Source organism: Pinus tabuliformis, chromosome 7 (genome assembly GCF_031772625.1).
Source record: "Pinus tabuliformis cultivar Carrire ecotype Pingquan chromosome 7, CPIR1, whole genome shotgun sequence".
Taxonomy (NCBI): Eukaryota; Viridiplantae; Streptophyta; class Pinopsida; order Pinales; family Pinaceae; genus Pinus; species Pinus tabuliformis.
The window spans coordinates 1,420,968,810-1,420,981,464 of record NC_142293.1 but is presented as its reverse complement, the minus strand read 5'-3'; positions in this window follow the sequence as shown (position 1 = coordinate 1,420,981,464).

Genomic DNA, 12,655 nt, shown 5'->3' with positions numbered 1-12,655 from the left:
TATGAATCCTTTTTGAGACTACTAGTGGTTTGAGCTTGTATGGGCTCTAGGAGTAGTGGTGGTGTGATTTGTCATCTTTTTCTAATATAAATCTAATATTTTAAGAATGGAGGCTTTGGATGGGTCACAATCCCAGTCTAGTGCTTGCCAAGGAGAGATGAGGATGGTCTCATTAATTTTATCCAAGATTATTTTCCAAACCATATTTAGAGTCTTTATGGTGTCATTAATATCCTCTAATTATTCTCCTTCCATATTTCCCAAACTATGAACACTGGGATGAACTGCCAAACCTTGTTGAATATTGTATTCTTGAAGGGAGCAGAATGCCAATCCTCTAGAGTTTTCTTTATTTTAGTTTTGTCTCTATGAGTTCGTCGAAATATTATTGTTTTTTGGTCCCATATTGTTGGCATTATGACACAGGCTTGGCACTATGGCACATGTATTGTCCTTGATGGCAACTCACTCGACAAATCACTCAGATGATAGTTCAGGCTCACAGGCTCTTAGAATAAAGGAAAAGGATGTATACATAGGTTCCCATTGACCAAGCCACGTATACACACATATTCACAAACCAAAAGGCACGTATGCGTATACATGCACTTTCATGCACAGAAAAGTGCACACAGTTTGGAAAACTTGGTTTTTGGTCCTTGGTATTTGGACCTATGGTTTTGGACCATGGTATCTCGTCCGAAGTGTTGAACCCAGGTATTGGACCCAGGTATTTGTTCTAAGTGGCTTTGGACCATGGTATTGTGTAAGACCTAAGACTATAAAAAGGGGAAGGAGATCATTAGGCTAAGGCACTAAAGGATTGAATATTTGATGAAGAGAAAGATCTAGAATACTGGTCATTGGGTTATGGTGCATAGCTGGATCTGAATCAAGAAGGAACTTGAGCGCTAGAAGAAGGATAAGTTCTATTGATGGGTCAAGATCTTAAGGCTTGAAGAGAAGTATCTTTGTGTGATTTTGATCTTTTATATTTAGCGCATGACTTGATTTGTAAATCTGATGATCTGGGTATAACTAATGTCTGAATAGTTGAAAAGGGTAAATTATCTTTTACAGATCTGTATGCAGGTTCTGCATAGCAAAGACACATGTACACGCTGGTTCTGTAATTCAAAACAACGTATACGCAGGTTTTCCTTAAGATAGCAGTATATGCATGTAGGTTCTACATATTGAAGTAGAGTACATCTCATAAAATATGTTTTAGCTACTTAGTAGATTACTGGTTACTGTTACTATATTCTAGCTAAAGAATTCAGAGAAGTGGTTGTTTGATTCAGTTTTGGTTGGTGCAAAGGAGATTGGTTGATGCAGATATATTTGATGTTTGATTGATGTTATTAATGGATCTAGTTTGAAAATTTATGAAACGTGGTCCCTGGAAGAAAAGAGAAGGTTGTAGCCTTCTGTAGGTTAGAACCTACGTACTAGTACATCTGCTAGTACAAGAGCTAAGGGGGTTGTAGCTCCCTTCCAGGAGAAGTTGGAGAACAAGAGAAGGTTGTAGCCTTCTGCAGGTATAAGCCTGCATATTGGTATAATACTGCACCAATACATAAATATTGTTAAAAGAAGTTTCTTATTAAAAGAAGATAGAGACGAATTGCAGCAAGTGGTTTTCACCCACATTGGGTTTCCACCTTCTATCTTGTGTTCATGTGTGTGATTGCTAGTACTGTTTACTACACTTGATTACTGTTTTATGGTTCTGATACATAGATTAAGATCAGCTAACTAAATTAGAAGTCTGCAAGATATACGTGGTTTTCTCTAAACATAGTTGTGTATATACGCAAGTTGAATTAACATAAGTAGCGCATATAAATTTGTTTATGGAAATGAAATTTTTTTAAATTGCTAATACTGATTCACCCCCCGCCCTCCCAATATTATTTCCAACAATTGGTATCAGAGCAAGTCCTTCAGAAGAAGCTTGATCACTTGAAGGAAGAACTATCATCATGAGAAACTACGAAAAAGAGGCATCCATCAGGCCACCAATCTTTGATGGGAGCAACTTCGTCTATTGGAAGGTAAGAATCACAACCTATCTTCAATCTCTTGGCACAAAAGTTTGGGATATCATGGAAGGAGGATACACATTTCCAGCAACAACTCCTATAGATACAATAGGTAAAAAGCAGTATGAAACAAATGCAAAGGTTGTCAATACTCTATTGGGGAGTCTATCACAATCAGAGTTTGTCAAGGTTATGCAACTTAAAACTGACAAAGAAGTATGGGACATGATCATTTTAAGCTATGAAGGAGATGATTAGGTAAAACATGCAAAACTATAATCTCTCACAATTCAATATGAAACTCTCAAAATGCACAATGATGAAAGTGTAGCTAATTATTTCCTATGCATAGATGAGATTGTTAATCGCATGAAAAACTTGGGTGAAGAGATAAAAGAATTTACTTTAGTTGAAAAGGTTCTAAGATCCTTGTCTTCTAAGTTTGAATCAAAAGTTTCTTCCATAGAAGAAAAGCAGAATCTTCAGAGTATTACTATGTCACAGCTGCATGGAATCCTAACTGCTTTCGAAATGAGAAAAGGGGGTCCATCAGACATGAGAGAAGCCGCATTCAAAGCTTCAGGAAAAGGAGAATACAATGAGTCAGGACTTACATGCAGAAGGACAAGAAAATCAGTGGTACATCGACAGTGGATGCTCGAAACATATGACAGGTGATAAAGAAAAACTTCAGACATATAGTGCCTTAGAAAAGGAAAGGAAGTTCTTATTTGGAAATGACACCCCTACACTCATAAAAGGTAAAGGCTCTATTCTTTTAAAAGAAAAGATGAAAGTTAGAATGTTATGTATGTTGATGGTTTAAAGCATAATCTATTGAGTGTTAGTCAAATGTGTGATCAAGGAAATGAGGTAGTATTTCGATCAAATGGATGTATTGTTCATGAGCTTGATACAGGAGAAACGGTGATCAAAGGGATAAGAACTCCAAATAATTTATACATACTCAAGGGAAGACAACAACAATGCTATATAAGCAAAAATGATGAACACTGGCTATGGCACAGAAGATTGGGGCATCTAAGCTTCCCTCGGATAAGGAAAGCATGCAAATATCAAGCTGTTCATGATCTTCCTGACATCAGAATTCCAGACAATACAATATGAAAATCATGTCAGTTTGGTAAGCAAACCAGAACACATTTCCCTGAGAAGGAAGGATCAACGAGTAAGCCACTTGAACTTGTCCATGCTGATTTATGTGGTCCATCAAGGAAAAAGTCACCTCGTGGAGAAGAATGCTTTATATTTTTCATTGATGACTTTTCCAAGATGTGTTGGATAGGACTTCTGAAGCATAAAGACGAAGCTTTCGAAAAGTTCAAAGCATTCAATGCCTTGGTTGAAAATGAATCAGATCGGAAAATCAAATGCCTCATGTCTGATTAAGGAGGGGAATTTACCTCGGATGAATTCTTCGACTTTTGTGAAGAACATGGAATAAGAAGGGAATTCTCTACTACAAGGACTCCTCAGCAAAATGGAATGCTAGAAAGGATGAACATAATGGTTCAACAAATGGCTCATGCTATGCTTGATGAGTCTGAAACTCTTGCAACCTTCTGGGGTGAAGCTGCATTTGATACCATTATTATACTCAACAAAACAAACGTTTGGGTAAACAACACTCAAACTCCTCATGAACTTTGGTATGGTAAGACTCCTACTGTAAAATACTTCAAACTTTTTGGAAGCAAATGTTACATCAAAAGGACTGATGAAAAGCCTGGCAAGTTTGAACCTAGAGAAAATGAAGGCATTCTCCTTGGTTACTCTTCCCGTAGTAAAGTATATAAGTGTTACAATAAAATATTTGGAAAAGTTGTTGAAAGTATTGATGTGGTGGTTGATGAAGCAGGCAACAATCCAAAACAGATAAAAACCGAGGATTTTGAAGATGATGAGGACTATCCTTCAACATCAAACCAGACTAATGCTGAAGAAGAAACTTATGAGGCGCCAGAAGAACAGATAAGGGTAGAAGAAAAGACTGCATCCAGGTACGTCTAGAAGAACCATCCAGAGACTCAAATTTTGGGGCAGAAAGGGGAAGCTATACAAACAAGAGGAACTATTACAGAAGCTTCAAGCTATCTAGCATTGCTCTCCTTCGTCGAACCACGAAATATAAGTGAAGCATACTGTTATAGACAATTTTGTGCCTTACAGCAACAAGCATGAATTGTCAATAATCCAAGGGATCCAAAGTTCCCTAAACATGATGTTCCTACCCCTAGAGGAACAAGGTCAGCAAACCAACAACTCTCAGATCAGTTCTCCACCTGAAAACACTCAAAAACAAGCAATCCTGAAATCAAAGCAGGTGCTCCACTGGGTTTCTGCGCTGAAACACAACTGCTCCATGGTGTACCTGCGTTGCAAAGCAGGCAGAACAAAGCCCACCTGCGTTGGGCGAGTTTGGACATGTGGCAGAGTGAGTCATAGCTTTGGAATCTTCCAAAATTGACACTTGGATCAGGTATTTCGCCTTGTGATGAGTCAGAGGCTTTGTTTCTCCAAGTGGAAGCAAGGTTCACCAAGTGGACTCAAGAACTGAAGATCAACTAAAGATTAACTGAAGAGAGAGAGGACACAAGGCAGCTACACATCAGTTGCAAGCTGACTCATCCTTTCTCAATTCATCTATATATTGAGCTCTCTCCTATGAGCTCAGGAGGCTGGAATTTTGTGCAAAGTAATGATATGCTGTTGGTTTCATTCTTGAGTTATTGGGTGATTGTTTGAGAGAGGTGAAGAAGAGCAATTCTTTCTGCTGGGAGGTGTTGCTGGGTTGGAGCCTGCAATGGTTGTAATCCTCTCAGAACCTTTATTTCTTCATTAATAAAAGCTATTGAGGTTCTTCTATGTGCTTTTGTTCAATTATGTATTGTGATGATTGCATGTTTGGTTTACACTAATCCATGAACCAGTTATGATTGCATACCCCTTGTAGTTTCCTTCTTTGTCATTGTGCAGGATCTCATTGTAGCTGGGCGAGCAGAAGGACAAAGAGCTAGGAACAAGCGGCCAAAGAGGAGAGTTTCGATTCGACATTAAGCGTAAGGCAACGGTTAGTGCTTTCTCTATCCTCTTTTGCTTTCATAAAGAAGTAAACCTTCAGTAGTTTGTTTTACAGTTGTTGCTAAGGAACTGTCACCCTTAGAGTGGGTTAGGGTCATCCGAGTCGGATACTTTTCCCTACAACAAACTGGCGACTCCACTGGGGATCGTATCCGTTTGATTGTGTTTGTAGTATCTTTGCTATTCATATCCTGAACCAAAGAATACCGAATCGAAAAGCTTTTGACTATATCAAAAGCGAAGTAGAGGGGCAGCTACTCTTGCTCATTTTCTGAGCAGATTCATGATTTGAAGAGCTGATCTACAAAGATCCTTGTAAGCTCTTAGTGATAGCTTTGCACCTTCTAAATCATCCCTTTGAGTATGCTTGACTGAATGCTTCTGATTTGAGCAAAAACCGTGCATTTTTGAGAAAATTATGACCTGGAAATTGTGAAAACGCAACTCTCGTTTTCCAAAGCAGGTGGTACACAGGCTACCTGCTTTGCAACGCAGGTCCCGAACTAGCTACCTGCGCTGAGAGCCAGTTTGACTGTGCAGAGCCTGTGTTGACCCAAATTTGCTTAGTGCATTTGGGGTTTCCTCTTTTCTCTTGCCTGTTTTCACTTAGTTTTGCTGCTAAGTGTCAGTCTTGTACCTGTTTTGAAACAAAATTACTTGCCATCATTCCGCCTCTGTTATATAACGAAATTGTACTTGTTCTTTGTATTTCTTACTCATTTACAATTTCCCATAACGAAAAGTAAACTAGTCATGCTTTTGGCCTCTTAGATCTGAACCTGTGTTAGGCGTTTTGCTGGTCTAAAGAGTTAGCTTGTTTGCTGTCCATAGCTGATTAGTCATTTTACTTTCGTTAGTTTGGTTTGATTTCATGTATTTCTAGTGATTAAGCAAGTGAATCTTAAGGTGTCTTTTGATTTTGGACAAACTTGTTTACTTTCGCTTTAAATCGAAATCAAAGTTATATAACCACTTTCTTTTTGTATCCATCCACATTAAGAAAGGGAAAAGAAATTACATGCATTGTGCATTTTGCATTTGAAAAAGTTTGCATGATGATTTAGGAGAAAGTGCATTAGTTTGTGCTGTATGAACTGTGTGAAAAGAATTTGCTTTTCTTCTCCCTCAGTAGTTAAGATTTTCATCAGTCAAAAAGATTTGAAAAAGCTTGCTTCTCATCTTAGGCTGCATTTAGGAATTTGTCATATACATCTCGTGGTGAACCTTGAAAGGCAAACTTTAAAAAGATCAACTTAAAATATACTGAATGAACCTAACAACGCATTTGAAACATAATGCAAACATCTAGAGGTCTAGGTAGAGACGTGTTCCGGCGTCGTTAAACATAGTGACTGTCGATCTCTACGAAGGTGGGTGATTCCTCCTGAGAGTCGGTGGCACTAATACAGACTTGTGCTCCCACGTACCGTCGCGTATATATTGGGAGACCCCTATAGGCAATTATCCTTTATCCATAGGAAGCCGTGTCGACCGCCCTACTGATCGCGATGCAGTGAACACAGCATTCACGAAGATCGACCACCCGTACCGTAAAACGTATTCTGTGGTTTCGCGAAAGGTTTGGCACACCCTCTGCCTAGATCTCCAGAGCAGTTTCTTTTGGCCCTTTTCAAACTCTATAACTGAAAAGGTCCAACCGAGCATTTGTCACTTCGGGCTCGTTAATACATCGAAGGCGACTAGAGTCATCTTTAGCTTTTTCTCGACTCTTAAAACATGAAAAAGCAAAGTTATGTTTAAAAGCGTCTAATAAAATTCATTCAAATCGGAAACACAAACTTTCCCCTTTATATTTTAGTTGATCGAGTAATCCGCAATCGTGGAAGAAAGTCAATTGAATATCCGTCGTTCTCGGAGGCTTGCGAGTCAACCGTCTTTGTCTCCAGAATCGAAAACAATCCGGACAAAGCGAGCTCGTCGAACCAGTTCAAAATCTCCTTTAAAAGTTAGGACAAGCGTTCCAACAACATCTGAGATTCTGGTCACTCCAAACATTTCCGGAAACCCTGCCTCTATAGAAGAAGTTCAATCGCCACAGAGGGACAGTAATACTGATCCTAGTCTGGGGGCAAATACTTGTATGACTGAACCAGTTCCATCTGTAACCGGTCCAGAGAGTTTTGTTCCTCAAACATCCGTCGCGGTCGATACAACCCCTTCTTCGGCACCGGAAATCTTTTACGGACCTGACGGTCTTCCTCTTCCACCTGGCCTGATTTCGATAGAGGAAATTATAGAAGAACCGCAAGTATCCACTCCAAGGCAGTTTGGAGTAGGGGTCGCTCTATTTCCTGCTACAACAGAAGTTTGTCCATCACCAGTGGAAGTTCCTGTAGAATCACTAGGTGATCAATTGGATAGACTTAAAATGACTGAACAGCCGTCGACATCTAGGACTGTGTCGAATGACACAGCGACGGCAGACTTACCTGCTGCAAATCCAACAATGTTCGCCGGCATACCATCTGTCCCAACTAGCTCGCAGTCGCTAGAAGGAGTCTAGCAAGAGACTATCTCGACAGTATGGTCTGTTCCTGTTTGTTCCGGAGTAATGTCTGGTAACTCTCATGGTGAGGCTCATCAAATTGACCCTTTTGGGAATCTAATTAGGCCATCCAGTCCTCCAAGGCAGGCAGTTTCCTTGAGTTCTGGGTTGCTACCGTATGGGGGGCAGTATCCATACGGGAGCTCTCAACCTTATTCAAGTTATGGCGGAATTGCAACGAGTATTTGGGTACCTGTGCTATCCCAGCCACCGAGAGTTGTATATTCTATGCAACAGTGTGTACCTGTGACAAACATCCCAACTACACCGGCTATTGTGACCGTGTCGCAAGTTCAAACAATGCCTGTTGTGTGTCAACCTCAGATTGCTCAGGTTCTCATGCAACAGCCACTTGACCCTGCGACCCAACCACAATCACCTACTGGTGAGACAACACAAGTACAGTTGGGTACAGCTACCCCACATCTTGGTCCAATGGTTAGTGTAGCGCAACAACCCATGGTGTCGCAACCGTGGATAATGCAATACCAACAGCCGCAATTCCAACAAGTGTACCAAGGTTCTGAACAGCAAATATTTACGAATACCGGACAACCATATATTCAAAATGGTTAAAATCAACCACTTTATAGTGGTCAAGTCCATCAACCGTATTCATCATACCAACATCAACTCCATTATGCTGGTATGCAAAGACCGACTGTTCAGGCAATTCCATCGTATCCTGGTTACGCTTCACCTAACTTGAACCAGCAGTTACCATTCGTGGCAACTTTAGAGTTGCCTGATTTACATCGGTTAACAAACGATCCAATTTCTTACGCCCCTTGGTGGCCAGTGATTCCGCACAAACTTCCATCCGACATTCCTAAATTCAATGGAAATCCAGGTGAAGACCCGTCGAATCATGTGATGACATTTCATCTATGGTGTTCGTCGAACACTTTGAATGACGATTCGATAAGGCTTCGCCTCTTCCAGAGGACATTGACAGGTCCAGCGGCTAAATGGTACATTGAATTGCCAAGAGCCTCTTTTAACAATTTCAGCTCCTTAGCTACGACTTTCTTAACCCATTTTCAATTACCGATAAGGTATGAAACGAGAACAGAACTCCTTACCAACTTCAAACAGACAACGGCCACTCACATATCTGATCATATACATGAGTGGCGACGTCGTCGTAGGATGGTGAAAACTTACGTTCCCGATCAGCTGTTAGCTGAATGGTTTATAAAGTCGTTACTTCCGGCTATAACGGAAGATGTGGCCAAGGGAGGAGTCGTAACAGAGGAGCAAGTCATTGCTCATGCTCAATACTTAGACTTAGTATATACTCAGTCGGGCACGCTCTACGACAAAATACCTGACGCCCCTAGACCTGAATTTTCAATTCCTCCCCCTCCTGAATCAAATACTAACTCTCACGCCAGTAATGGCGTGACTGGCAAACGCAAAATTTCTAGTCAAAATGCAAATGAGGAACTTCTTGCCTCAGAAGTAAATGCCATGTCGACCGACAAGGGCAAACAACTGAAGCAACTAGGGGGCAAGAAGATAAAGAAAAGGAAAGGGAGACCCCCGACAGGGTGTCATATATGCGATGAGGATCATTGGACGAAAGATTGTCCACATATACCTGAAGTTAAGAAACTCTTGAAGAGTTCAAAAACCCCAGCAGTATTGACTGATCCATTCCCTAATCCAAGCCAAAATCTGGTTGCCAATCAAAATGCTTCCCGATCCCAAGTGCTTATGTTGTCCACCTCAAAGCAGCAGAATAATGCTTTGACAAGGAATAAAGGTTACCGGAATCCACATCGGTCGAATAACAAGGCTGATAAACAACCTAGTAGTTCGACAACAACTTTGAACGAAGTTGTGCCGCCCATCGTTCCTAAGCCAATAATAAACTCGCCAAAGGGAGTAGTACACAAATCGACATTTAATCCTCGTGCAAAAGTAACACAGGATTATAATATAATAGAGGACCTGGCTCAATCATCGTCCGCTATGTCGACACCTGAGGTAGTGCAAAATTGCACCTCCCAAGAGCAAGCTTTATTATCAGCTATAGGTGAGATTGGCCCAATGGATTCCAATCTTGTGGCCTTTGATCATAAAGGATATGACCCTAAGTTACCAGCTCAACAAGCTTTCCTTATTAAAGTGAAAGCCCTCAACAAAACTGTTCATCGAACAATTATTGATGAGGGGGCATCTACATGTCTTATGTCGATGAGTTGCTGGAAAAATTTAGGCTCACCACCCTTGTCGAAATCGTCAACAACGTTAAAAGCATTTGATGGACGATCATACACTCCTTACGGGATTTTAAGTAACTTGCAAGTTGAACTGGGGGGCAAAACAATAGAACTTGATGTGGAAGTAATCGACAGAAACCTCGATTACAACATCCTACTGGGAAGGCCTTGGATATATGCCATGGCTGCAGTTGTGTCGACCTACTACAGGAGAATTGTATTTCCTTTTCAAGGAAAAATTACAATCGTCGACCAACAAACATTTCTCCCCAACAGTTCTCAAGTTACGGGAAGCAGCACAATGATCCATGAAAGTAATCAATCACTCCAAAATATCGGAGTAGGTCTCCTAAAAGACCCTGCCTTAATGGGTACTTTTGCCCTACCGCCGGCAAGTAATCTGGCGGAAGTAGCCACAGTGGAAACCTACAATATGAAATCTTCTATATCCAACGGATTCAGAAGATTCCTAAATATTTTGTCAGCATGGATCGTCGCCCTAATGGAAATACTGTAAATACAGTGGGCTCCGAGGACGGTTCTTATCTCGTGTCAACCTCGTTAAAAAATGAAACAAGGAGTCATGAGGATAGTTCTTTTACTATGTCAACCTCAATAAAAAATGAAACAAATCCCCTTTTCAAAATTCAAAGGTAAACCTTCATTCCAACCACCAAGTTGAATGCAATGAAGCTTGGGGGGCACCCTCCTTTGACATGCGTCATTATGATGCTGGGGGCATGCATAAAATCGAGCAGTTTTAGCAATGTTCATGCTCGTTAAAAAATAAACGCAAGAATTGAGCAGTTTTAGCAATGTTCATGCTCGTTAAAAAATAAACATAATTTGTGAGCAATCTTTCCCTAGCAGTTCAAGCTCATCCAGAAAAAATGAACCGGTAAACAACCTCGAGGAATGTAACCTTTGAAAGCCATATTAAAAGCCCTTGGTCGTGTTTATATGCCATCACCTCCATCCGTTCATTTGGCCAATCGTTCACCTCCATATGTGTGTTTACCCATTTTGAGGAACAACTGCGAAGAGTGATTTCACTTAGCCATCCTTGTGACACTGCCATGATTGGAGAATTCCAACCTGTACCTGGAATCTGCTGCTATCCCTGTTCATCACTCGTTCCTCAAAAGACGAGTCTTCTTTGAGCTCTTTTCACTGACTCGTAAAATATGAAAAGTTTGCCGAGTTTTGGTCTTCCAGCTCGTTAAAAGGACCGGAAGAGCTATCCCTCCTCTAGATTTTAATCTTTTTGGACCTGAGGGATTATTACACAAAAAGATCGAGCGCTTGTTTTGTTCGGCTCGTTAAAGAAATCGAAAATTCATCCCTTCTGTATTGTTTTATACTTTTTCAGACTTAAGGGATTAGAAGACGAAAAAGGAATTTTGGAGTTAACTTTTCGTACCTTTTCAGACTCTCTAAAAATGAAAAGGACCGAGTTTTCCTTGTCGTTAGACTCGTTAAAATGATTAAATAGCGACGAACTTGTCTTTAGACGAGAACGAGTTTCCCTATCGCTAGGCTCGTTAAAACATAGCGATGGGATTACCCGAAGGGCAGGTTATAGAACAAGCATATGTTATCCTCCTCAAGCTTGACAAAAATAAAGAGGTACTGGTCAGCAATGACTGGGGAAAAATTGGGAGAACCTCACAGTATTAATGGTAGTAAGTCGCTCTTGAACATGACACTTTGTCCTCCGTCCGCTTCGGGTTGGGTTGTTTCATTCACCGATCGCAGAATCATGGTCCTCGCCACACCATCCACAATTGGGGTAATGCTACCAATCCATCACATCAGTGTCGTTATATGTTCAAGAGATGTGGTTCTGTAAAGAGTCAACCCTGTTCCACCCACTGCCATACATTATCCTTCATCCACTTCATGACCGCCACCCTGAATCATACATCACAGTTTGTTTTCACCTCATCATTATCACTAGCTCCGTTCCGTGTCACTGATGTGGGATTCACTAAGGCCCTCCTTTGACGGATCGCTCCTTGTCGACATCAGCTCATTATCCAAGGAGTTGATCTAGGAACACCCCCCTCAGTACTTTGAAGCTTGCATGCCTCAATGGCAAGTTTCTCACTTCCGACGACAGGTATACATCAATGACCTTCGACCAGAAGATTTTGCATGGTGGTCGACGCCAAGTCCTTTATTCCCACCATGTAGATTGTACTGCCGTACCTTGAGGGTCATCATCCTTATCGGTGATTCCTCTCGCGCTTGTTAACGGTTTACATTATTGACCGGTAATCAAGCGATGTCTTTCCGTGTTCGACTTCAAGAAATTCTCACATGGATCGACTTGTACATCGAGTGAAGATCGGAAGAGATTGAAGACCCCGGATCTAGTTTCATCCATCCGGGCTGCGATATATATTCAGGACATAAAGACATTTGATATGTACATCATTGCAACAGATGATTATCCTTCTCAAAAGATGATAAATTCGGCAGAGAATTATCAGTGAAGGATGATAAATTCGGCAGAGAATTATCAGTCTAGCATCAGACGATCGTCTGTTCTATGTACCAAAATGTATTTATAAAGCTGAGCATGGGAATGCCCGCCTCAGCTAGATCATGAAAAAATGTATGAAAAATAATGTATTGTATTGTATCTTATTACAGGACACTTCTCAGCAGATTGAATGAACTTCGGATCCTCTCAATAAAGCATTTCACCCGATAAA